This window comes from Aedes albopictus, chromosome 2, assembly GCF_035046485.1.
Source record: "Aedes albopictus strain Foshan chromosome 2, AalbF5, whole genome shotgun sequence".
NCBI lineage: Eukaryota > Metazoa > Arthropoda > Insecta > Diptera > Culicidae > Aedes > Aedes albopictus.
The window spans coordinates 46,725,368-46,751,720 of NC_085137.1; the positions used below are offsets into that span (position 1 = coordinate 46,725,368).

At 41.1% G+C, this 26,353-nt stretch overlaps 1 protein-coding gene and 1 non-coding gene across 2 annotated transcripts in view; one reads left to right on the top strand and one right to left on the bottom strand.

The window, feature by feature from the left end:
• The window catches only part of LOC109621337 (NADPH oxidase 5), a 411,936-nt gene that overhangs the window by 345,161 nt on the left and 40,422 nt on the right, over positions 1-26,353 (top strand). The window lies entirely within an intron of this gene.
• Positions 11,867-11,939, bottom strand: Trnav-cac (transfer RNA valine (anticodon CAC)). The gene has a single exon. It is a non-coding gene; the product is annotated as a tRNA-Val (tRNA).

Genomic DNA, 26,353 nt, shown 5'->3' on the forward strand with positions numbered 1-26,353 from the left:
CGGGTCACTTATGTATTGCAAAACAAAATTTTCAGGAGCATAATTTTATATTCAATATGAAAAGGCCGTGCCTACGCGATTTATGGTTTGAGCTGAAAATGCTCTCGGCATAGAATTTCTGTTTCCCTGATTATGTTCTTATTATTTTATACATTTTTTATTTTTTTTAGAACTACATCATCTTTTTATACATAAGAATAAAAAAAACATAGAAATCGGGGCATGCATATATTTTTTTTTCTACAAGAATTCTCGGATTAAGACGGCTACGTAGTCTTATTAAATCAAAACGAGTTTTTATCGAACCCGGTGTTTCGACACTTTGGATGGTGTCTTCTTCAGGGGAAAGAATACGTTTTTCGTTTTTTGTTCACTGTGATTTTGTCTAATTTTTACTGTCGGGTGGTGTAAATGTTGGTTTCTACAAGAATGTTACGGGCATCATCGGTACACATTTTCAGTACAGTTCGGATTCGATTACAGATAATGAGTCGGGACTGCCGAAATATTATTTTTGCCTAAATGGATTTATTATCTTAATGGATTTCAAGGTTGCAAAGTAGTTTGAGAAGGGCAAGTGGCTAGCAGATGGAAGAGGAGGAGGAGGAATCAAGGCTTTCAGATGTAAAGCAGAGAGGGTCAGAGGGATTTCAAGGGAGTTTTAAGGAGGGTGGTAAACGGCGTTTCAAGGCGTTTCAGAGGGCTCTTAGGGGCCTAATAGGCTTCTAGGGACGTTTCAATGCGATTCAAAGCGTGTCAAGGTGTTTCAGGAGGTTTCAGAGGCATTCTAGGTGGATTTATAGATACTCAGGTGAGCTTCACGATGATTTCAGAGGAGTTTCCTAGACGTTTTAAAGTGTTTCAAAGGGTTTCAAAGTGTTTCAGGACGTTTGAGATCTGTTTTAGGGGATGCCTCGGGATGCCCTCAGGGTGTATTTCGCGAAGATTTCATGGGGGTTCCAGTGACAAAGCGTTAGTAGATTAGATGGACTAAACTCCAGGACGAGCTCGGATACTCCTATTAGCGTGGTTCAAAAAATCGTTTTTGCTCCACACCGCTTATTCGATTCCTAACCAGATTATATGCCTTCTCCCAAAATTTGAGCTCATTTGGTTGAAAATTGAGACTGCGCAAGTCCTTCAAAGTTTGTATGGGGATTACTATGGGAAAACGATGTTTTTCATTCAAGATTTTCAATTTCTCTAAGAGCCCTAGTGGGTTAGTTGCCCTTTGGTAAACCTAGGCTACTTTATCATCTATAACTTTGCCGAAGACCGCATTCAAATCGGACGCCTCGTTAATTAGTTACCGATTTTTATCCAGAATCGAAATCTTTACTCATGATGATTGTCAAGATGGTTGTTAAACTATTCGGTGGGCATCACTTCATTTTGCAGTGGAACATAGTAGCCATGATTTCAGTGTGCTATCTTTGGCGTCATATGCAGCAATGTTGCCTGCTGGGAAGCTGGAGGATCACTGTTAAAGTTTGCCCAGTTGGATACCAATCGATAATAAATAAATGAGGCGTCCGATTTGAATGCGGTCTTCGGCAAAGTTGTAGCTGATAGAGTAGCCTAAGATTACCAAGGGTCTACTAACCCACTAGGGCACTTGGGGAAATGCTACGGTCGATTGAATGAAAAACATCATTTTCCCATAGTAATTCCCATGCAAACTTTGAAGGGCTTGTGCAGTCTCAATTTTCAACCAAATGAGCTCAAATTTTGGGAAAAGGCATATAATCTGGTTCGGAATCGAATAAGCGGTGTGGAGCAAAAACGATTTTTTGAACCACGCTAACTCCTATACAATAATAGAACTCAACACTTGATAGAACAGTCCTTTAAAAGTTTAAAAGCTCCTCGGAAGCCTGAGGCTGTGTTAGTATGAACCTTATTCCTAACTCAAGGAAGCTTGGCGCCCCTAAAAAAAAAACATTGAATACACAATTTGATAAATCACAGATACCTGAAGCTGTGTGAGTATGAACCTTCATAAAGCTCTTGGAGACAAAAAAATACGTTGCTAGATCCGATGACCTATAACTCAAGGGAGTTACCGAAGTTCCTCAAACAGATAATGAACTCACAATTTGACAGCACATAATTGCATGAGGTTATGTAAGCATGAATGTTGTTCATAATGCTCCAATTGATCACTGATTACCTGAAGATATGTGAGTATGCACATTAGTCTTAAAGCTCTTGGAGACAACCAAATACGATGGTAGAGCCGACAACCTATATTCAAAAGAGTACTTCAAGAGGTCCTCAAACAGAAAAAAGCTCACCACTTGACAGCACGCAATTGAATAAGGTTGTTTCAAGTATGATTTCATTCATTATGCTCCAATAGATCAATGATTACGGTAGTAGATCAGAAAGCCAGAGCTCTAGGTAACCGAGCCATTTATTTGTTTTTCCTCCCGGGTTGCTCCAGGAATTCCACCTGGAGATACCTCCAGGAAGTTGTCACATTTCTTCTGGTATTTTCCACTTTTCAGAGGACTCTACTAATAAAGGTGTCTGGATATTCCAGGACAAATCCCATCATGGAATTTCTCCCAAAAGTACTTTTGGGAATTTCAACTGGAACACTTGTGGAGGTTTCCTCCAGAAACTCTTTCTGGAGATTCTTCCAAAAATTTTATCAAGGTTTTCCTCTAGGAATCCTCTCTGAAGATTCCTAGAGAAATTCCATCTGAGGATGCATCGGGGAATTCCCATTCCTATACGGATACCTTCTGTGGTTCCTTCTAGATCCATCTAGAAAAAGAAATTGATTTGCTTGAACATTTAAGTTCCGTAGTTTATTGCAATTATTGCTTTTGATATTTAACAGACATACAGTATCGGACAATAAAAATGCACCAAAGCCGTTTTTCCATACAAACTAGTCAACTTTTGATTGCCATATCTCAGTTATTTCTCAACCGATTGTTTTCAATTTTCTGTGACGAACTACAAAACATTTCAGTTTTTGAAAACTATTGAAAAAGTTTGGCAATAACTATTGATACAAAAGTTACAGATAGGTTGAATTTGGCGATAAAAATGCACCAAGACATGAAATTTTATAGCAAAAAATGGTGACGTCAAATCATTATGGTGTCTTCGGCAAATATGTTTCTTGTGTGATGACAAATAAATTTGCTGAAGAGACCAACATGATTTGACTTCAGCATTGTTAGATATAAGATTTTTTGTCTTGGTGCATTTTTATTGTCAAAATACAACCGTCCGTAACTATTGCATCAATATCTATCACCGAACTTTTTCAATAGTCTTTAAAAATTGAAATGTTTCGTTGTTCGTCATAGAAAAATGAAAATAATCGGTTGAGAAATAACTGAGATATGGCAATCTGAAGTTCACTAGTTTGTATGGGAAAACGGCATTGGTGCATTTTTATTGTCCGATGCTGTATGTACAGCTATAAAAAAAAACATTTTGATTAAATAATTCCTACTGTTTTTGGAGACACTTTCCACATAGAAACAGACGTAACAACAAGAACAAATCACAGTAACAAACATTAAAACGTAACCAGTAGAAACTTGAGGCGATAGTGAGCAAACTTCAAACAAGAGCAAAAACGATGTGAGCACCGCAAATGGCCAAACGATCAAATACCAAATATTTGAATCAACTGCCAAAATTGTGACCTATGGAGAGTGATCAGAGTGTGTCGTCTGTTTCTCTGTGCTCTTTCGTTTAATTCCTGGAGTCGATTTCGGCCAACCTTCGAGAGGAGTTTCTGGTCGAATCATTGAATAAATGTCAAGCAGAGCATCCCAAAGCAACTATGTCTGAGTGACTCAGCTGAAAACATGTTAGAATTTGAAGTATTTTTTTTTTATCAAATTTAGGATTTTTTTTTTAATAATTGTTCATGAATGATAGAATTCCTAGATTTTAGGTAATATCTAAAAAAGACTTGTTGAAGGTATTGTTTGGGGAATCCTTGAGGGAATTGTGACAGTATTTCTAACGGATAAAAGTCATGGCAACGTTTCCTCTTGAAAATGTTCTGTACCTTTAAATTTTTGTTTTTTTTAAGAGGAATGTGAAAGAATTGCTAACAGAATGCCTAGGAGAGTCTTTGAAAGACTTTTTTCCAGTGGAAATTTGCTTAACTTCAGCTAAACGTTGCTAGTGATCAATAGAGTTTACTGAACAAATAAGCAAATTTTGCTGAATCCTCGAAGCTCGACAACATTCAGCAAAATTGATTTAGGGTATTGGAATTCTTTTTAAGATTTCGCATAAGATATCTTCTGGGTTTCTACCGACATTTTTCCTAGATTCAAGAAATTCTTGCCGGGATTACTCCTTGACAATCTGTCAAGAGTCCCTGGAGGTTTTAAAATGGACCCTGCAGAATTTCTTCCCAGAACTTCTTCCAGGGGTTTTCTCGGTAGTGCCCTCAGAGTATCTCGCGCAATTATTCACAAAGCCTTCCTCCTAAAGAAGAAAATTTCATGGGAATTGTTCCAGGATTTACCTCGGGAATTTCTCACAGGGCATTTGCCAGATGATATTGCAGGAGTTCTTTTACAGTTGTTCTCGGGTTCCTTCTTGAATGATTTTTCAGGATTCCTTTCGGTGTTCGTCTTGAGATTTCCCCAGGAATTCTTCCTATAGCTCCTACAAGGATTTCCTCGGGAGTTCCTCCCGGGATTTATTCTACAGGTTTTCTCTGTATTGCTTTCAGAGTTCAGAGTTTATTCTTACTGATTCTAGCAGAATTTCTCTTCAAAAGAGATTTCTCTCGGAGATTCTCCCAGGAACATTCTTCGAAAATTCCCCCCGATAAAGCTGAATTATTCTCAGAGTTTTTCCCCAGAATCCCTATCTTGCGAGAAACTCCGTGAAGAATTTTTGGAGAAAGCTCGAGAGAAACTTCGAACGAAATCTCGGGGAAAATATGGAAGTAATTCAGAGGCAAAGGGAAATTCCAAGAAGGAAATGTGAAAACCATTGCTACTAGTCTCGATCGCCCTCTTCCAGGTGCAACTGTACATTAAAAATCTTAAAGCTTTCACGCTACCTCACAAAACCCGCGACGAAAGCAGCTTTAATTCCCAACAGCTTCGAGCTATCATTAGTCGAAACTGTGGGCTGTGATAATTTCAAACTTCAGAATCAAACCTACATACCTCTTCTACACACTATCATCGCCCGTTTGACTCCGACCGAAGGCCGAGGAGCAAACGGCCAAATGGCTATAGAGATAGGAGCCCTGCCTGCATCCCAGCCCAGCCAGCCCAGCAGGTTTTTCGCGCTGTGACTCCGGGAAGCGGACGAATGGGAAAAATGAATTACAGCAATTTAATTATAAAATATGTGCTTTCTTCACTTGATCTATGTGACCCTTTTTTTCTGCTGGAGTAAAGTCGTCGTCGCGCGTCGTCCTCGTGGCGATCCCCAGCTGGGACCGGCAACCCGTCATTAGAGCCGTTTGAGGGTTAGGGTTAGGAGGAGGCTAGGAGAGGTGGTTCGGGCGAGATATGAAAACGGAAAAGTTCCATCTATGGTCGCGGCCGGTCCCGAGCGTTGCCCAGCCCAGTCGGGATGCGGGTTGGATGTGCTGGCTGGAATGGTCGTGCAACCTAACTTTACAGAGTGTATCGTTGTTGCTTGCTGTCTGATGTTTCGGGAGCTGTGTAGTAGACGAAGGATCTGGTTCGTGTGGAGCGGCTACGCAGGTTAGAAACATGCTGCACTGAAGAGTGCACTATAAATTACAGTCTTTATGAGAGATAACGTTACGCCATGTATAATTTAAAGGGAAGGGCACATTCGAGTCAGATGTTGCTTGAAGAACGTAGCATTATAAATGTGTACCGATATTGAATTTAGCAAATATGTGTAAGATTAATCTTACATTAGATTAACCAGAATCTGCCAGGGCAACCTAAACCGAATCGAAATCGAATCGACTGTGTTTGATTAGGGGCGCACTTTCACTGGGATTTAAATCTCTATGAAAACGGTACCTTTTCATCACATTAGATTTGTTGAACCTCTGAGGTAACCAAACAAGAAATAGCATAGGTAGCATAGCATATCATAGCCGACCGTACACATCCTGGGGTGGCGGTCTCGGCGCCTGGCCAGGTCCTTACGATCAATGGGGATAGGGAGGAAATGTTGATTAGATATAATGTCCAAGAACTTGGCCTACTTCATAGATATCTGGAGTTGGAAATTAGATAGGGTTTAGTGGGGTGCTTTCCTTGGCGAAAAAGCGTATGAGACATTGTTATGGTTTAATCACTTACCTGGTCACCACTGAAAAATTTAACATACACACTCAAATCGGAATACCGTGTTCGGTAAATTTTTGACGAAAATAGAACAGCTGAATACAACTATACTGCTTTGTTTACCTTTTGCACCCGGTTATGACAGTTTGTGTACTGAGCCTCAGTAAAATCGATTGCCGAAGCTACCAAAATAGTTTTGCTGTTCTATTTTCGTCTGAACAGGCAATTCAGGATTGAGTGTGTAAACATTGAGCAAGTCGCACAAATTTCGTAGGTAGTACAGCCCCAGACCATAGTTATGAGGATTGCCACCTTCCCGTTGGATACCAAAGCACAAAGACTTCTCGACAAGACTGACGCAATCCTCCAACAGTCGAGAATTTTCCTGGCCTCGTCCTTGCGAGTCTCAAGAATGTGAAAGGATGGTTAGTTAAGACACCTAAGAAAGATGTAGAAAGTTCTACGACCTCTCAGGCCTAGGTGTCAAGGGGATATGGGTGTTGTTCTAGGTGTTGTTAATGGAAGGGTACTCCGAAGGATGCGATTAGGCACTGCTCAGGTACACCATTATAAGACTGCTTCGAATTAGTTATCTGACCAATACGTGCTGATTTCCTCGTCATCGGCATTTATTTGAATTGTTTAATTTTTCGGTTGATAATCTGAAAGATTAGATAGTATTAACATTTGTTACCTTTGTTACTCTGAGGTAACAAAACAAGAACTGTACAGAAATCCATGCTTCGTTCCCTTCAATGACAATGGAGTAGTACATGCACTAAATACTAAGGATACGGGTAATGCAACAAAAGATCTAAATACTGATCGCAGTGACTCACCCGAACAGAAAAAAAATACTTATATCAGAACATAATCTTATACACATGTCAATTGACGTATTCCCGGAAGGATCCTTAGAAGACTTTTTGAAAGTATTCTCGTAAAAATCTTGAAACTATCATTGTAGCAAACCTTCGAGGTGTCCTTATAAAAATTTCTGATGGGAAACCCTGGAGAAATTTTTGAAGAATTATTTTCGCAGAACTCTCAAATGATGGTATTCTTGGAAAAATCCTGGAAATCACCTGAAGAAATTCACGGAAGAATAGCTAGCATGTATTAAAAAAAATGTCATGCGAATTTAAAAAGCAATTCCTAATGGAATTCGTGGTGCATTTTCTAGATAAATTTCAGGAGGAAACCCTGATAGAATTCCGAAAATGTCTTCTCTGGGTGAATTCCTGAAAAAAAAATCTTGGAGAAATGTCTGATAGACCTTCTAGCATGTAAGCACTTATATGGTTAAAGTAAGTAACAAAGACTGTAATAGAATAACAGGATATGTTTCCGAAAGAATTGAAGAAACTCCTTTGCAGGAGCTGCAGGGGGTGTTCTTGAAGGTATTCATGGAATGGAATGGAATGAATCTGTGGATGAACTACCTTAATATTTCTCGGAGATAATTGTGAAAGAATTCCTGGATGACTTCCTGGACAGTTTTCTGACTCCTGTGTCCCTCTAAAATTATCTTAAAGTACTCCAATACAAATTGCTCTAGAAATTCCTCTAGAAATCTTTCAAGTAATGGGATGAATCCCTGGAAAAGATGATGAACGAATTTCTGACCGAGCCTTGATTTTTTTTTAAAGATCCAGAGAGGAATTTCAGAAAGAATTATTACAGCAATTCCTTGCACAATCCTTGAAAGAACTCCTGAAGCAATCCCTGAAGAAGTTCCTGGAGTAAATCCTGTAGGAATTCCCTGGAGGATTTTCCGAATCCTTGGAGAAATTTCTGAAGAAATCACTTGAAGAATCCCGGGAGGAATTTCTAGACAAGTTTCTCGAGAAATTTTTGGCCGAATTCCTGAAGGAAATTCTAGAGGAATTTTTGGATAAATCCCTGGAGGAATTCTTGGAATAATCCGTGATGCAATTCCTAGAAGAATTTTCGGAGGAAATCCAAAAGGAACTTCTGGACAAATTCCTGGTGGAATCCCTGAAGAATTTTATGGAGAAATTTCTGAACGTTTACCTGAAGAAATTCCTGGAGTCGCTAGAGAAATTCTTGGAGAAATCCAAGGAGAAATCCCTGAAGGAATTTCTGATGGAATAATTGGAGGATTGTCTGGAGGCATCCCTGGAGAAATGCTTGGAGCATTCATTGGATAAATTTCTAGAGAAATTCCTGGGTGAATCCGTGGAGGAATTTCTAAAGGAATTTCTAGAGAAATTCCTGCAAGAATACATGCAATAACCCTGGAGAAATTCTGAAGGAGTCCTTGGATGAATTGCTGGAGGATTCCCTAAAGGAATTCTGGAAGAAAACCCGGTAGAAATTTGAAAAGAACCCTCTTGAGAAATTCCGGAAGGAATCCGTAGAGAAACTTTCGAAGAAATCCATTGAAGAATCCATGAAGGAATTTCAAGACGAACCTCAGGAAGAATGCCAGGAGGAAAATCTGGAAAATTCCTGGCTGAATTCCAGGAGGAATTCCTGGAGAAATCTTTAGAGGAATGCTTGGGGTACTTCTGAAAAACTATTCCTGGAAGATTTCCTGGAAAAAATCCTGAATGAAATTCTGGAGGAATCTCCAGAGAAATTCTGGGAGGAATCCCTGGAGAAATTTCTGAAAAAATACTTGGATAAATTCCTAGAAAAATTCCCAGAGGAATTTCTGGAGGAATTCCAGTTAAAATTCTTGGAGGAATATCTGGATGAATTACTGGAGGAATCTCTGGAAGAATCTTTGGAGGATTTCCTGAAGGAATTCCGGAAGCAATTCGTTGCGGATTTCCTAGAGGAATCTCTGGAGGAATCCTTGGAGGACAAATATCCGGATTAATTCCTGGAGGAAACTGTTCCGTCTTCGACCTAACGCACTGGTCAATCGCGACTTAAACACCGTTTCTCAAACGATCTATTTCCGATTCGCGCCTCTAGAGGGATATCCGCGGCCCAGAGTGTTTAGCACGGTGATCGCACTAGTAATTATTCCCGCACCGACGAGAAGTTTCTTCCACCACAATCTATAACACCGAGGATCACTATGTAGAATAAAATCGATTTATTGCGACGACAACGTGTTAAGCGTGTGGAGTATTCGCGCACTGTGAGAAGACTGACTGGTGTTTCGAACTGAGCTATTCTCCTATCTCCGGGCTGCCGGAGATAGGTTGAGTGATTTGCTAAAAACGTTATTTGTATGCTGCGAGAATGAGAGGTCCGCTCGCGGTCCTCAGTTAGGCTGATATCCGTTGTAGAATGGTTTGAATAGGTCTAATGAGTACAAATTCTACAATATTTTACAGAAACCCTGGAAAAATTCCAGGAGGAGTCTCTGGAAAAAAATCCTGGAGGAATTACTGAAGAAATTCTTGAAAGATTTTCTGAATCCTTGGAAGATTTCCAAAAAAAAATCCTGGAGGAATTTTTGTAGGAATTCCTTGGGTATTTTTTGCAGGAATTCCTGGGGAATTCTTAAAGGTATTTCTGGAGGAGCTTCTGAATGAATTCCTGGAGAAATGCCTGGATGAATCCCTATAGAAATCCCGGGAAGAATTCCAAAAGAATTCCTTGGGAAAATGCGTGGATGAATAAATGGAATTCCTGGGGGAATTTCTGAAGGAATTCCTGTAGGATTTCCTGTAGGATTTCCTGGGGGATTCCTGAAGAAATCCTTGAAAGAATTCCTAGTGGAATCTCAAGAGGAATTCATGAATTCATTAAATAATGCCTGTATAAACTCCGGGAGGGGGATTTCCTGGAGAAATTGCCGTAGTAATTTTGGAAGGAATTCCTGGAGGAAATCTTGGATCAATTCCTGGAAGAATTTCTGTTGGAATTTCTGGGGTAATTTCGGCAGGAGTTCATGGAGTAATTTCTACAGGAATTCCTGAATCGCTATAAAAATCTCTGAAGAAACTCCTGGAGGAATGCCTGGAGGTATTCCTAAAATAATTCCTGCAGAAATTCCTAGAGCAATCTCTAGAGGATTCTCTAGAGCAACTCTTAAAGGAATTCCTGGAGGAATCTCTTAAGAAATTTCTTGAGAAATCTCCAGTGGAACTCCTGGAGGAATCCCTAGAGAAATCCCTGGAGGAATTTTTGGAGGTTTTCCCTTTAAGAATCACTGGAGAACTTTCAGGTAGAATCCCTTGAAAAGTTCCTGGAGGAATTCCTGAAGAAATTCCTGGAGAATTTCCTAGGGGTGTCCCTGGTGCAATCTCTAGAGGAATCCCTTGAGGAATCTCTGAAGGACTTCCTAGAGGAATACTTGAGAAATCACCAGAGCCCACACAATCTTATAAAATGTTGCATAAGATGATAAAGTGGAGGCCACATGCGTGCATGCCATGACTGGGAGGAGCTCCTGGAAGAATCCCTGCATAAATTGCATTAGCACACCCTGGAGGAATCCTTGGAGACATCCCTGGAGGAATTTCTGGTGCATTTTCTTAAGAATCGCTGGAGAACTTCCAACCAAGAGGAATTCCTAAGGGAATCTCTAAACAGTTCCTGGAGGAGTTTCTAAAATAGTTCCAGTAGGCATTTTTGAAGGAATTCCAAGAAGACTGCGTGGATGCATTTTTAAAATACATAATCCCAGAAGTTGTTCCAAAAAGAATCACAGAAGGAATTCTCGGGGGAAACCCTGGACCAATTCCTGGAGGCATTACTGAAGAAACCCCATGAGGAATTTCTTAGGTAATCACAACAGAGTTTTATTAGCGAATTCCTGGAAGAATTTATGTAGGAATGACTGGATAAAAAAAATCTGAAGAAATCCATGTCTGCAGTGATTTCTAGGCGAATTATTGAAGAAACGATTGGATGGATTTTTTTTTGTAAAAAGTTTTTAAGCAATTCCTGGATTAATTTTTGAATATTCTGTAGTAAAATTTTCTGAATGAATTTCTGGAAGATATTTCTGCAGAAATACTTTGGAAAAAATTAAGATGGAATTATCGGAATAATCTCTGGTGGAATTCTGGAAGAAATACATGGAGAGTTCCCTGAAGACATATCTGAAGGAATACCTGCAGATATACCATCAAAGATCTCTGGAAAAATTCCTGAAGGAAGCCGCAAAAACAACACTGGAACACTGGAAGAACCTTTAAAGATATCCCCAGAGAAATGTCTGGAGGAATCTGTAGATGCTTTCTTGAATTTTGATTGATTTGTCTTTATGTAAGAGACTTTCAGCCCTTGGCGCTGCTTTCTTGACAGAATATCTGAAGGGATAAATGATGGAACCACTGCAGCTTGCTTTAGAAACATGTGGTTTAGTTTTGTATAACATTTAAAATAGTTAGTTTAATATGGAACGAACTCATCAATAAATATCTATTCCTTTGTCTAGTAATTATGAACAGAACTACCCTGCCTGGGTAACCACTGAAACAAAAAAAAAAACGACGATGGCTTATAGTAGCCAAACCAAACTGAAATTTGATCGGAATCTTGCCTCTAACTACTATTCTGCCCCCACTCGCATAACAGTCCCATATGAATAGGAAACCCAGCAAAGATGGGACTGTTATACGAGTGGGGGCAGTATAGGCCTCAGAAAGTACGCAGCTCAAAATACTTGTTTCCGCCCGGGTTCGAACCGGGGACCTTCTGCGTGTGAAGCAGACGTGATAACCGCTACACTACGGAAACTGCGATGACTCCTTGCTGAAAATATGAGATAATTTTGCCCACCAATAACGACATCCACCGCACGCAGTCCGACTGCAACATTAATTTATTGATTACATGAATCACAACACACTTTTAAAAGGGCAATAAAATTATGTTAACAATTTTATTTCTATTCCCCATATCCGTCTACGTGCGCGATCTCGCATTCAGGCATAGGAGGCAATCGAAGCGCTTCGCGCTAAGTCTAATAAATGATAATGGAATCTGCCGTTTTTTGCGGTTTAGTTCATTCTTTCGTCCCGCGGGTTGATACATGAATTTACGCGCCAACCCGTATCTACCGCCTTCGTTGAATCCCATACGATACCACCTGTAAAAGCCTGGACGACGCGATGTACCTATTTAGTCCCCGTCGGATTTCCCGCCGCAAGGCATGTCGACGTCAAGCTTATTTGCGCCTCTAAAGAGATACACCATCATGTGCTCCTTTGCACCAAGCGAGCGCCCTGTGGTGGGGTGACTTGAAGAAAAGTGAGAATATGCTTTTTGCTTCGAACCCCCAGCAGTGCCTCTAGACAAATGGGCAAGATTGGAAAATGAAACAAATAAATAATTTATTTTGCTCATTACGTATTTAATCCAATTTTAGTTGTGGAAATTCCGCAAACCGCTTTTTCCACGCCGTAGCTGTGCGGTAGCGTTGCTCCCCACGTTGTTAGTTGTCGGTGTCGTCGTCGTGTGACGACGACACGGCTATGGTTCTGCTGCTTCACCCATCATCATCTTGTTGGCGTCAGATGCTTGATGGGTGCTCCACTCCACATTGACAGGCTCCAGCGAAACCATGCAAGGAGTTTCCCGTCGTCGTCGTCGTCGTCGTCAAGAAAACGGTTTTTCTACTCACCGTCCGTGGTACGTTCGGTGCGTCCTCTCGTTAAGCTTAATTAAATTATAAAAGTAAATAGAAGCAATTTTCATTTCGCATTAATGTTGCAGTCGTCGTCGTTGTCGTCGTTGTCACCAACGACGGTACCTAATGGGAAGGAAGCCTAACTGCATTACAAGTGAGCCTATTATAAGGGTGATGCAGAGCTTATAGATGACTCTGAACTAGCTCAGCGGTAAACCGAAATGCTCCTCCACAAGGCCTAAAGAGGCAGCGTGAGCATTTTCATTCCAACCATAGGTGTGTATCTTCCATACTTGATGACAGAAAAGGAAATTAACGAGCGCCACATGTTGAAAACAATTTGCTAGGAGCTTATCAAATTCGAAATGAGGCTGCAACGGTGTCTTTGTGTAACGGTTTTCTTTCCTTCCCGGAACAATAGATTCTTGCCTTACAGGCTTGGATAGTGGCTTTCCACTTTTGTTCTGCTCAGCTAATGACGATACATTAGCGTAAACAACACTTTTCCGGAGGAATTTCCAAGGAACTCCCGGAGGAATTCCCGAGGAACTCCCGGAGGAATTCCCGAGGAACTCCCGGAGGAATTCCCGAGGAACTCCCGGAGGAATTCCCGAGGAACTCCCGGAGGAATTCCCGAGGAACTCCCGGAGGAATTCCCGAGGAACTCCCGGAGGAATTCCCGAGGAACTCCCGGAGGAATTCCCGAGGAACTCCCGGAGGAATTCCCGAGGAACTCCCGGAGGAATTCCCGAGGAACTCCCGGAGGAATTCCCGAGGAACTCCCGGAGGAATTCCCGAGGAACTCCCGGAGGAATTCCCGAGGAACTCCCGGAGGAATTCCCGAGGAACTCCCGGAGGAATTCCCGAGGAACTCCCGGAGGAATTCCTGAGGAACTCCCGGAGGAATTCCCGAGGAACTCCCGGAGGAATTCCCGAGGAACTCCCGGAGGAATTCCCGAGGAACTCCCGCAGGAATTCCCGAGGAACTCCCGCAGGAATTCCCGAGGAACTCCCGGAGGAATTCCCGAGGAACTCCCGGAGGAATTCCCGAGGAACTCCCGGAGGAATTCCCGAGGAACTCCCGGAGGAATTCCCGAGGAACTCCCGGAGGAATTCCCGAGGAACTCCCGGAGGAATTCCCGAGGAACTCCCGGAGGAATTCCCGAGGAACTCCCGGAGGAATTCCCGAGGAACTCCCGGAGGAATTCCCGAGGAACTCCCGGAGGAATTCCCGAGGAACTCCCGGAGGAATTCCCGAGGAACTCCCGGAGGAATTCCCGAGGAACTCCCGGAGGAATTCCCGAGGAACTCCCGGAGGAATTCCCGAGGAACTCCCGGAGGAATTCCCGAGGAACTCCCGGAGGAATTCCCGAGGAACTCCCGGAGGAATTCCCGAGGAACTCCCGGAGGAATTCCCGAGGAACTCCCGGAGGAATTCCCGAGGAACTCCCGGAGGAATTCCCGAGGAACTCCCGGAGGAATTCCCGAGGAACTCCCGGAGGAATTCCCGAGGAACTCCCGGAGGAATTCCCGAGGAACTCCCGGAGGAATTCCCGAGGAACTCCCGGAGGAATTCCCGAGGAACTCCCGGAGGAATTCCCGAGGAACTTTCGGAGGAATTCCCGAGGAACTCCCGGAGGTATGGCCGAGAAACTCCCGGAGGAATCTCCGAGAAAATCATGAAGGGATTCACGAGGAAATCCTGGAGGAATTTCCGAAAAACTTCCACAAGAATTTAAAAGGAACTCCTGAAAGCATTCCCGAGGAACTTCCGGAAGAATTCTCGAGGAAATCCTAAAGTTATTCACAAGGAAATCCTGGAGAAATTTCTGAGGAAACCCTGGATGAATTTGCGAGAAACCTCCGGAAGAATCCCCAAGGAACTCCTGGAGGCATTTCCGAGGAACTTCTGGAGGAATTTACGAGAAACTTCCAGAGGAATTTCCGAGAAACTCCTGGAGAAAATCTCGAAGAAATCCTACATGAATTCCTTAGGAAACCCTGGAGTAATTCCCAAGGAATTATCGGAGAAATTTCCGAGAACATCTTGGATGATTTCCTGATAAACTGCCGGAAGAATTTCGGCAAATCTCCTAGAGGTATTTCCGAAAAAGGAGGATTTTCGGTAGGGATTCCTGAGGAGCTCTAGGAAGAATTCCTGAGAAAGCCCCGAAGGCATTCACGATAAACTTCCGGAAGAATTCCAAGAGGAATACCTGAGGAACTCCCGGAGGAATTCTCGAGAAACTCCCGGAGTAATTACCAAGAAACTCCTGCACAAATTCCCAGGAAATTCCTGAAGGAACTCTTGAGAACTCTTGGAAGAATTCACGGGGAACTCTTGGAGGAATTCTTAGCGAATTACTGGAGAAATTCCCGAGGAACTCTTGGAGAACTACTGTAGGAATTCCCGAAGAGCTCCTGAAAAAAATCCGAGAAACGCGTCCAGCCATTACCGTGCGACACATATAGTACAACTTTTGCAACATTCTACACACTTAATTTTTAATACCGAGAACGGTATTTTTTTGACGAAAATAGAACTGCTGAACACAGAAAAAAAATGGATAGTTTACTTTTTGCTCACATTTTTGACAGTTGGTGTACTGAGCCTCAGTAAAACCGATTACCGAAACTACCGAAATAGTTCTACTGTTCTAGTTTCATCAAAAAAAAATACCGAATAGGGAATTCAGAATTGAGTGTGTATATTAGCTCGTATATATGAATGACTGCTTACCTGAGGATGGGAATAAGTTTATGAATCAACCATTCATGATGAAAGAATTTACGTTGTTAGTAATCCCACCAGCAGAGTTACGGATACATGTGTGACTCCCATTCATCTGTCGGGAACGTTTTTCAACAACTTTTTTTCGAACACAGTAGTCGCAAAAGTTTGACTTATTGCTGCCCCCGTAGTGCGAACATTTCAATTTTCTGACATCATCTTTCAGTCGATAATTGCTCTTGGCATTAGGGAAGTACAATGTAGTGTTCCGTCACCCACCCTTGGTACTTGCGGCATTTAGTAGGTTTCTGGAAATGCTCACGTATACGAAAGTGTAATCATGAAACCTTCAACATGGAACATTAGCTTTTAAGACAACACTCTGAATAGACGTTCAGACTTGTTGTCGTATTTGAAAAAAAAACAAAAAGATATGCTTTTTCTCTCTGCAGAGAGTACGGCGCGAACTATTGCGCCCGGAGAAAAACTGGGAAAGCTTCTGTTTGTACCTAATTTATATTGCTCTCAATACCATTTATTTTCTTTCATAAACTTAAAACACATACCCGTTTAATTATGCGCATTACTCCACTGCACACTTGTCACATGTCAAACTCATCTCGAGCTTCCGGTCATAAATCAGCAGTCTGGCTGCTAGACAACAAAAACGATAACCAGAACTTCTCGCGAACTGCACCGTCCGGAAACATAAACATATCACATTTGCAACGGTGGTGAGGACTTCGTCTCATCATCATCCACAGCAATAATTTGTATCATAAATTAAGACCGGAATAAATTATAAATCTTGCCATCTCCGGGCACTCGAGCCGCTCCCTTACGACGGCGGATAATTAAACCGATTGCTACAAATAATTCATTATCTGTGTGACTTCCAACCAGACATACCACTATGACCCAACTATTTACACAGAGTAGACAGAAGTCACTTGTTCAAGTGTTGGCTACTAGTTGCCACTGGCGGATGTTCAATTTCAAATGGCTCGCGAAAGGCTCTTAAATGATTAATTAGCAGCACTCTTGTACGGTTACCAGATGTAAGAGCTCTCTAATTAGCGCCAGACGGACGCGGAATCTGAGTGGGCTGGGCAAACCCAGAGAAGTTGTTATAGAGATGCGCGAAGACTGAAACCAAAGGTTCCAATTGAACCGTCAAACGCGGTCCCAATCGAGCAAATTCAAGGAAATAGAAAAACATGGGAAACAAAGCGCAACATGAAAGCACATGAAAGTGTGTTAGTGCAAAGCATGACGTCACTTGTATGCTTGACATCTTATGGGCAGATCAAACTAAAACGCACGCGAAAATATAATTTTGTTCACCGCAAAAATTGATTGTTATTGGGCGTGATGTAAATAAACATAACCTAAATCCTCTTCGCGCTTCTCTATAACAACTTCTCTGGGCAAACCTACCGAACCTGTCACCAGTCAGTGTTGGATGCTCTGTGGATGGACCCAAAGACAGAGGTTTAACGCCTTATTATTTACTATTGCAACTCATTTTGGTATAGGATTTTCATACCCATTGGTCATTTACCAATATGATATAGGGGTTCCTAAATTTTCCATGATATATTTTCTCCCATTTCATTCTAATAATGAGGTTTTAAAGTTTTAGCGAAGACCACATTATCAAGAAGACTTGCAGCACTGCTGAAAATCGGGAGTCCCCGCTAGCAACGCCACCCCGGATGAAGGTGGCACTATTCATTATAGTGTGTGTAAATTTTCATACTCGCACCAATACACTCTTACACTTTTACACAAAGGTACCACCTTAACTCACCAGGCGGCGGTGCCGTCGATGACGCTTGCCCATAGTATGGGAAAATAACAGAGATGCATGTCTTCTTGATAAAGTAGTCTTCGGTTTTAGCCAATTATTACCATTTATTTAATGCAGGATGTCTACACACAGAACAAAATAACATTCCCTGATTTTTTTGGGGTTTTCAGGGATAAGATTCTGAATTTTCGGATTTTTTCCATCCATTTCTTAAATCTAATCTAATCTAATCTAATCTAACACAAACGTAGCCAGTACGAAGAAGCATCCTGGAAAACAATTGGGTTAGATTACGCCCAATTATTTTTCTTGTCAATATTGATGATTGTGGCTTATCATAGATATGACACAATCATCAAAGCGGCGTAGTAGGCCTACGTTGTGTTTACCGCAAAGATGATTCTTTGAAATGCTTCGATATCGTAAGAATTTGTAAACATCGAAATACTTCTAGAATCTACAGGGGAGGAAGGACGCGTGGACATACCGTACCAAACGCTCCGAGTTGAATAAGTCATATAGTTATGACAGCGTGCAAAATAATACAGATAAAATATAATGAAATATACAACATGGAACAAGCTCACCAAATTGTGCCATTGAGTTGATAAAGATGGTTCCCTCAGATCCTTGAGATTTTTCAGCTCGTCCTTTCGTACGTTGATTTTACAGCACACAAATATTTTCTCCGAAATATCGAAATAAATGTCATACTCGCGGTCGCGAGCATCCAATCACCATTACCTTTTCCTGTTGCCATTAAGTGGAGATTTCAACAGCGAATGTTACCGCCTTTTTAGCACATAATATACAACGTTTAAAAAGAACAACACTTGCTAGACTAGTGTAATACCGGTATTTTTTTTTTGTCTGTATTAACGAGATTTTTAACCTTAGGCTAGTTCATCTCGGGACCCACGTTTTACCTCCCTTCCCAAGGAGGAACCCACATTTTGTGAGTATGTCGGGAGTGGGATTCGATCCCAGGTCCTCGGCGTGATAAATACCGATATTATGAAAAAAAAAAATCTAGTGAAATGGCTAAACCGACTACATTTAGAGTGTAGAATTAGCAACTAGTTAAAATACACAAAAATAAAAACCAAAAAAAAAAGACTACATTTAAAAAATAGACGAAAAATCACAGGTCACGTAAGATCCACACTAATGAAACGCTGGTGATGACACAGTGAGTAGTTCTTCACGCAAGAATTGTTAACCGGCACATTACTACCGAATCCACGGAAAAGAGGAGCATGACACTAAAAGCGTCTGTTCACGCCGAACCGTTAGCGAGACCCACATTCGAAAAATAATTTAACAACGCACTTTTCAGAAACTATCACTACTGTACGACGTTAACCTCGGCTCACAAACTCGAACTAGGCATCATCCTTTGGCGGAGAATCAGCCGAATCACTGTCGGAATCGCGAAAAAAACGGGAGCTCGAAGAAAATTGTGACTGACAGGCACTCTTTTTTCCATCCATTTCTTAAACTCGCAAAAGCAGCCCACGCCTTCTTGATCCGTGTACCTATGTCGATCTTGGTACTGCCATCAGCCGATCAGCCGCCATTTGGCTACCAAGATATTGGAAGCTTTAAACATTCTCCACTGCTTGCCCAGCTACCGTGAAACTGGAAGGGTTGATCGAGTTTACATTTAACGATTTGATCTTGTTGGCGTTGATTGTAAGACCTACCGCCGATCAGCGATCGGCAAGATCATCGAGCATACCAAAGCACCGTTGAGCTAGGAGAGCAACGTCATCAGCCAGTTGGAAGTCTTTTAGGTTCTCCAAGGATGGAAATCTAGTGATCATGATAAGATTTTGAATGTGTCGCGATGTTAGGGCATCGCGCGATCATAGCAACAATGATGGAATTTTGTCGTCAAGCATTCATAACAAGCCATGCTCCGCGAATAATGAATCGCTCGGCATGTGCCGCCGCGATGCGATCGTTATCATGAAGTCGAAATGATAAATTTCGATTTTCGGTCACTTTTTGTGCATTCTTATTGCTGAAGTTTCATGATATGCATAAGAATGTATTATTCTTAATGATGAATTCAAGTTCCGGGAGCATAAGTGGCTTAAATCGGGATGAATGAAATTTATCACGACTTGTAACATGATCCGATAACGGGTCATCACGCGATAAAGCGTGCATCAGATGCTTTGATTGTCTCTGTGATACGAGCACGGTGTGAGGCGTCGGCATCATGCTACTGGAAGAACAAGGCTATCTTGGATTATTCGTATCCTGCATCATTTATCGTTAGAAGCGATTTTCTTCCATCCTTGAGGTTCTCCATGATCATGGACTGCCACAGCAACCCACGATTCAACCGCACGATCAATCGCACCTATCAGGATCTCGTCGATTACAATGAGGAACAGTAGTATACATCTATGCCTCACTCCAGCAACGACTCGAATGGGTTCGGATAAGACATCGTTGGGCAATACTCTGCACGAAATGCCCTGTAGATATACAATATTCCGAACGTTGTATACGATAGCAACGATTTTGATCATACCTCTAGGAAGGCAGATCGATTTAGCAGATTTATATACGATGAAAAGCGACAATTTACACGATGCAAAGAAATCACATATACGATGCTACCGAACTTGAAGTTCGACACTCAGAACGTATTTTTTCACGATTCTATCCGATTCTGTGCGATCCTGCCGATAGCATCTAGCACCTGTTACGATCTGAGACGACTATATGGAACGAAATCGTAATTGAAGTTTCATTTGACATTAAATGCGAATTTACGCAATCATTGTCAACAAATATACATATGTATTATTATACAATTCTGATTCGATATATGAAAATATATGATTTTTTCCACACAATGATTTACGATATGTGATTGACTGGGAGATCATTTTGACAGACCAAACACATACATGAAAAAGACGGATATTATACTCTACTTTATCGATCTTGTTGCCTTCCTTTTTATGCTCATGTTACATCTGTCAAAATGACCTGTGAATTGTCAGTCGTTTTGTGGTTAGGTTCGTTGGTGTAATAAATAATGGGAAACTCTGCCGCTTACATAAGCGCTTCACTACCTTCTCGGGAGCCGGTTAGCGGGCTACGGCTTTGGCTTCTTGTGTTTTCGCTCGCTCTGGCTTTGGCGTTTCTTCACTCTTCTATTTTTATTACTTTATCGATCATCTTCTACTCAAAGAGCAAGAGAGTAGAATGTGCATTGTGGATAAAGAAATAAGAGATTTAACCTTTCAGGACGCGCGAGATCAAGTAACCGAAACTGCACCGCGCTTGTGCTGTATACTACTGTGTGGTATTGAATCTGCATTATTGTTAGACTAGCCTTCCATTGAACGCTGGTAGCACATGATCTGCCAAATGCACATCAAGCAATCTAGTAGGCGTGCAAAACGGTCGTCGCGTCATCACTTCGCGAACGTCAAAAGGTAAACACCAGTTACCCGCTTGTCCACAATAATTCCAAGCTCCACTTTTGGCGATCCTGCCAGGAGAATAATTCTTAATAATTATTGTGAATCTTCTGGATGATGGTAAGCGGGTGCAGACCCGGATGGCAGTGCTCGTTTGTTGTAGTGTGGTTTAGTTTTCCTGGCGTGATTGTGAAAAAAGTGAGTGGAAAAATGGAAAGTGTTCCGGAAGATCGGATGCCTAGAGCAAACGGCCTAGGCAGTGGTGAGTTTATATAATTGTCTAAAGATTGCTCTTCTTAAACGAATGTTTTATTGTCGGTTGAATCATTACAAAAAGTGTGATTGATTTATTTACTGGGTCCCGTAGCGTGGTCAATTTAGCGATGCTTATCCTGCCTAAAATCGCTACAAGGTAGGCGCGCTTATCAATGTAAAATGCCATTACCATCCTAGATCGTTCACAAGCTTTGTGGCGTGAAAATGATTCATACCTTTACTGGGCGGTTCTAAATCGAACAATTTGTTCTGGTTTGAGATAATCGTCAATATTTTGTAACCAACATTTATTTTATTAAAAACATCAAACGTAACGAGATGAATCTGCATAGGTCTTAGCCGTGCCAAAAAACAGTAGCAAAAGAAAAAAAACTTGACAAAGAGCAAGCAAAACATTCACCTCATGCATGATTTCGATGCAAAAAAAAATATCGTTTACGTGAGTTCTTAACAAAAAGATTTGAAAATCTGAGATTTTGCGATTTGTTTTTCTTAAGAGAAGGTCTTGCATGTATGTTTTACGCAGAGAGTTTCATTCGAAATTGTAGTTTAATTACGCATTTCTGTGATTTCCATGACAACATTTGATTTGCTTATCAGTTGAATCAGTTCTGTAAGTATGTACAAGCGTGTTATACGATTTACGACATTAAAAAAAAGGTGTACGACTTACGCGTCTGTTGTCCTGTCGAGATGAATATTACAGAAAATGGTTTAAGGATAAAAGATTGCGATAATTAAACATGTCTGTGCGAGTGAACACGACAAAAAAAAACAAATTGAAACTATTTATGGGAGTTATTGTAGTGTCACCAACTTCGGGAGATTCCCTGTTTATTTGATATTTACTGCAGGGCCAGCAATACGGTGTATGAGTTCATAAAAGCGGTTTTTTTTACATACTTATCAAACTGTGTCTTTATTTGATATTTTTGGTGAGCAGGGTGCAGCAGCTGCAATATTATGCTATTTTTAAGTATGAATAAACAGCTGAAAATCAGTATACTAAATGTGGATATATTTTTGACTATATGACTATGCTGCTCATGCTGTCGAAGTGGATTTTCAAAACCCACCAAAAAAACTAGAATCTGATTAACAATCAGGCAGTAATGGAAAAGGTTTTATCATGGCGCATCTTGCGAGTAAAAAAAATCCTACACATCGAAACATTAAAGTTAGCTGAGTGCTTGGCTGAGTGTTATTTTACTAGTACCGCGCTACTCTTCAGTTGTTCACGAGTATGATTGTTTTCCTCATGAATTTGTTTCATATTGCTTCTGAACAATGTCCGGGAAGTTGGAAAGTTGGTATGAAGTTGAAATGTTTGTAGTTAGGTAGAGGCAACTGCAATGTACATTGTGCATATCAGTATATCGCGATGTATTTATGCTAACGTCAGACGCGTAGCGGTTTTTCAGCTAATTTTCATAATTGAACTTTTAATGGCAGTCCTAGTTGCGTGACCATGTTTAGTAATATGAAATCAGCAAGACAGGTAGTTTTAAAATAAGCTTTTGTAAAACCAGTCCACAGTGCGTTCGGATGACCGCACTCTTACTTTTGTAAGAAACTCCGTCTAATGGCGACAGTAAAAACAGTCCACAGCGCGTCCGGATGACCGCACCCTTACTTTTGTAAGAAACTCTGTCTCATGGCGACAGTTAAAACAGTCCACAGCGTGTCCGGATGACCGCACCCTTACTTTTGTAAGAAATTCTGTCTAATGACGACAGTGCAAACAGTCCACAGCGCGTCCGGATGACCGCACCCTTACTTGTGTAAGAAACTATGTCTCATGGCGACAGTTAAAACAGTCCACAGCGTGTCCGGATGACCGCACCCTTACTTTTATAAGAAATTCTGTCTCATGGCGACAGTAAAAACAGTCCATAGCGTGTCCGGATGACCGCACCCTTACGTTTGTATAAACTCTGTCTCATGGCGACAGTTAAAATAGTCCACAGCGCGTCCGGATGACCGCACCCTTTCTTTTGTAAGGAATTCTGTCTCATGGCGACAGTAAAAACAGTCCACAGCGTGTCCGGATGACCACGCCCTTACGTTTGTATAAACTCTGTCTCATGGCGACAGTGAAAACAGTCCACAGCGTGTCCGGATGACCGCACCCTTACTTTTGTAAGAAATTCTGTCTCATGGCGACAGTAAAAACAGTCCACAGCGTGTCCGGATGACCGCGCCCTTACGTTTGTATAAACTCTGTCTCATGGCGACAGTTAAAACAGTCCACAGCGTGTCCGGATGACCGCACCCTTACTTTTGTAAGAAATTCTGTCTCATGGCGACAGTAAAAACAGTCCACAGCGTGTCCGGATGACCGCGCCCTTACGTTTGTATAAACTCTGTCTCATGGCGACAGTTAAAATAGTCCACAGCGCGTCCGGATGACCACACCCTTTCTTTTGTAAGGAATTCTGTCTCATAGCGACAGTAAAAAAAACAGTTCACAGCATGTACGGATGACCACATCCTTATTTTAGTAAGAAATTCTTTCTCATGGTGAAACATATGGTCTGACGTTGACATTTCTACATTTTTGTTTGTTGTATAATAGTTGTTCCATTAGAATCTGACTGAAGGAAATAGACGGAATGGCATTTGCAGAAGATGCTGCAGTTTAAGAATAATACATGCATAAGATACGTCTGAGGGAAGAACTGTGAGACTGGTATTGTACATTTTGGTTTGGTATGTAGTCATAAATAGCAAAATTTAATATTTGTTTAGTACCTAAGCTTTGCAAGTTCATCGTGATAAACGATCCGTGTTGCTGAATCAAATGCGAAGGCTGCGCACAACTTCCACCATGATCAAAAAAAAAATCTCGAACGTGAATCAGTTGTGCGATGTCCGGTTAAGTGGCGGTGCGACAATATTACTGTTGATATTACCACTCAGTGCTCATCGATTATTGATTCTGCTAATACAAATTGAATAAAACAGCAACAACATCAAAACATGAACAACTGCGGCAAAGGCTGATGTTTAAAATGAACGAAAAGAAATTTAAAATGATGTAGTATCTCTGCTTGAAAATTTCTGTTGCAATATTCATTCCTGAGAAGAGGGAGGATGTGTGGTATTGAATCTGCATTATTGTTAGACTAGCCTTCCATTGAACGCTGGTAGCACATGATCTGCCAAATGCACATCAAGCAATCTAGTAGGCGTGCAAAACGGTCGTCGCGTCATCACTTCGCGAACGTCAAAAGGTAAACACCAGTTACTTCCTGGGGGCACCCGCTTGTCCACAATAATTCCAAGCTCCACAACTACGAGTGAAGTTTTTTTGGTAGTGTTGTACTTTTTACAACAGTGCACGTCCTGAAGGGTTTAATATGATTTGCTAGAATGCGAACTAGTGTGAAATTTGTATTAAGAAGATGAAAATAAGGCATGAAGGCCATATATAAACAAAACATCGAAATTCGTGAATCTTTTGCCTAATGTCCCCGAAGTACAACAACTTGGTAGAAGGATCCACACCACCGCACCAAGCAAAAGATTCAGGCATGTTCTATTTTCTACGGGGCCGGATCCCGGGCCATAATATCAATATCGTTATGGCGCGTCATAATAGCCAATGAGTCTTCTTTCCTAGGACTTTGTGACGCATCTGCATTCAGGCTTGACAGAAACTCCCTCGTGAGAAAATGAGGAAGCGATTTCGGCGATTTTCTGAGGAGTGAAAATAAAACTAAGAAATCACAACGCAAATCCTCAACAACACCGAGCGCGAACTTGTCGCGCAGCAAGGAGTTCGTTTAACACTCATAATTGCGTGTCGTTTTTCTCACGTCCACTCACACTCAAAAAGTACTCGGGAGTTCCACTCCCATACAAAGAAAGACTCTCGAGGCAAAAATCGCACTCAAAAACCCGAAATAATCATCGGCTCTTTTTTCGTCCCCCTCTTCCTAGCTCAGTTTTTATTGCCTCTCTGTTTGGGGTTCGTTCGCTCCCTCGCGACGAGGCAGAAGCAAAACACCGCTCTAGAGCAAGTTGCAAAACTTTTTTGATTTCGAGGAGGAATATCAAGCCTGTCTGCATTGTCGGTGGTAGTAGCTCCTCTCTGGAGCCACCAAATGTTGGTTTCGGCACAATCTTCCAATTCATTGGCAGCACGATTGATGTGGTGTTCCTCTTGCGATGGTACTACACCAAATACTTACTAATCCAGCCGCACTGTTGTACACAGCTGTCGCGATAATTAATCGACGATGATCAGGATGACGAAACACACACAGTCGTTTCACGGTACCGTTGCGAAGGGATAGGATACGGTGTTACATTCCGTGTGTGCGCAACTTTTGAACACAAATACTACTCACTCGGGGTAGGGGTTGTGGGGGTAAAGTGGACAACCTAAGCATTTTGGTCGTTTCCAGTGGAAATGCGGCAAAATCCATCTGCTTTTCCGAGTAACATGGAAGGTAATGATATACTCTAGAAATCTTGTAAGGGATTACATTTAAAAAATATTGTTTTCTTTGATTATTTTCTTCATTAAAACGTGCATAAAAATAGCGTGAAAAAATCGGTGGGGGTAAAATGGACAATCGATGGGGTAAAATGAACAAGTCGTTAAAAGTTATATAACAGCATCTTATTTCTATGTTTTTAATTACAAACTATCAAATTTCATACGAAACCATTATTTTGTTGTTTTCAAACTTTTAATACAAACTTTGAAACACACTTTAAAAAAATATTGTAAAAATAGTGTAAAAAACAAGCATTGTTTTGGATGAAAATAATATTTTGTTGATATAAATATATGTATTATAACTTTTTACTTCAACAACCTCACAATATGTATGACGGCTGATGATTCAGGAGTTTGTAAAAAAAATATTGAAATTCTGGTGAAATTTGAACCGATTGTCCATTTTACCCCCACGGCCTGATTATGTTAAATTATTTCCAAAACTTCTTTTTTTTACAAAACTATTTTTTTTGGTCAAATATAATCTTCTACGTGGTCTTTATTGGTTTAAGGTGTAAAACTTGTAATAATTTGAAAATTAATTACAAGAAATCCTTAGCAATGATTAGCAAATTTTACATCATTTCGGATTTTTTACGTGATTTTTAAAGTTTTTGTCATTTTGAAAAGGTTTATTTGATTTTAATGTTCAAGATCAGCAAAAGTATAATGATTCATGCTTAGGCATAAGCTTCAATCGTTAAAACATGTTGAAAAACAATAAAAACCATTAAATTCCAACCTGTCCATTTTAC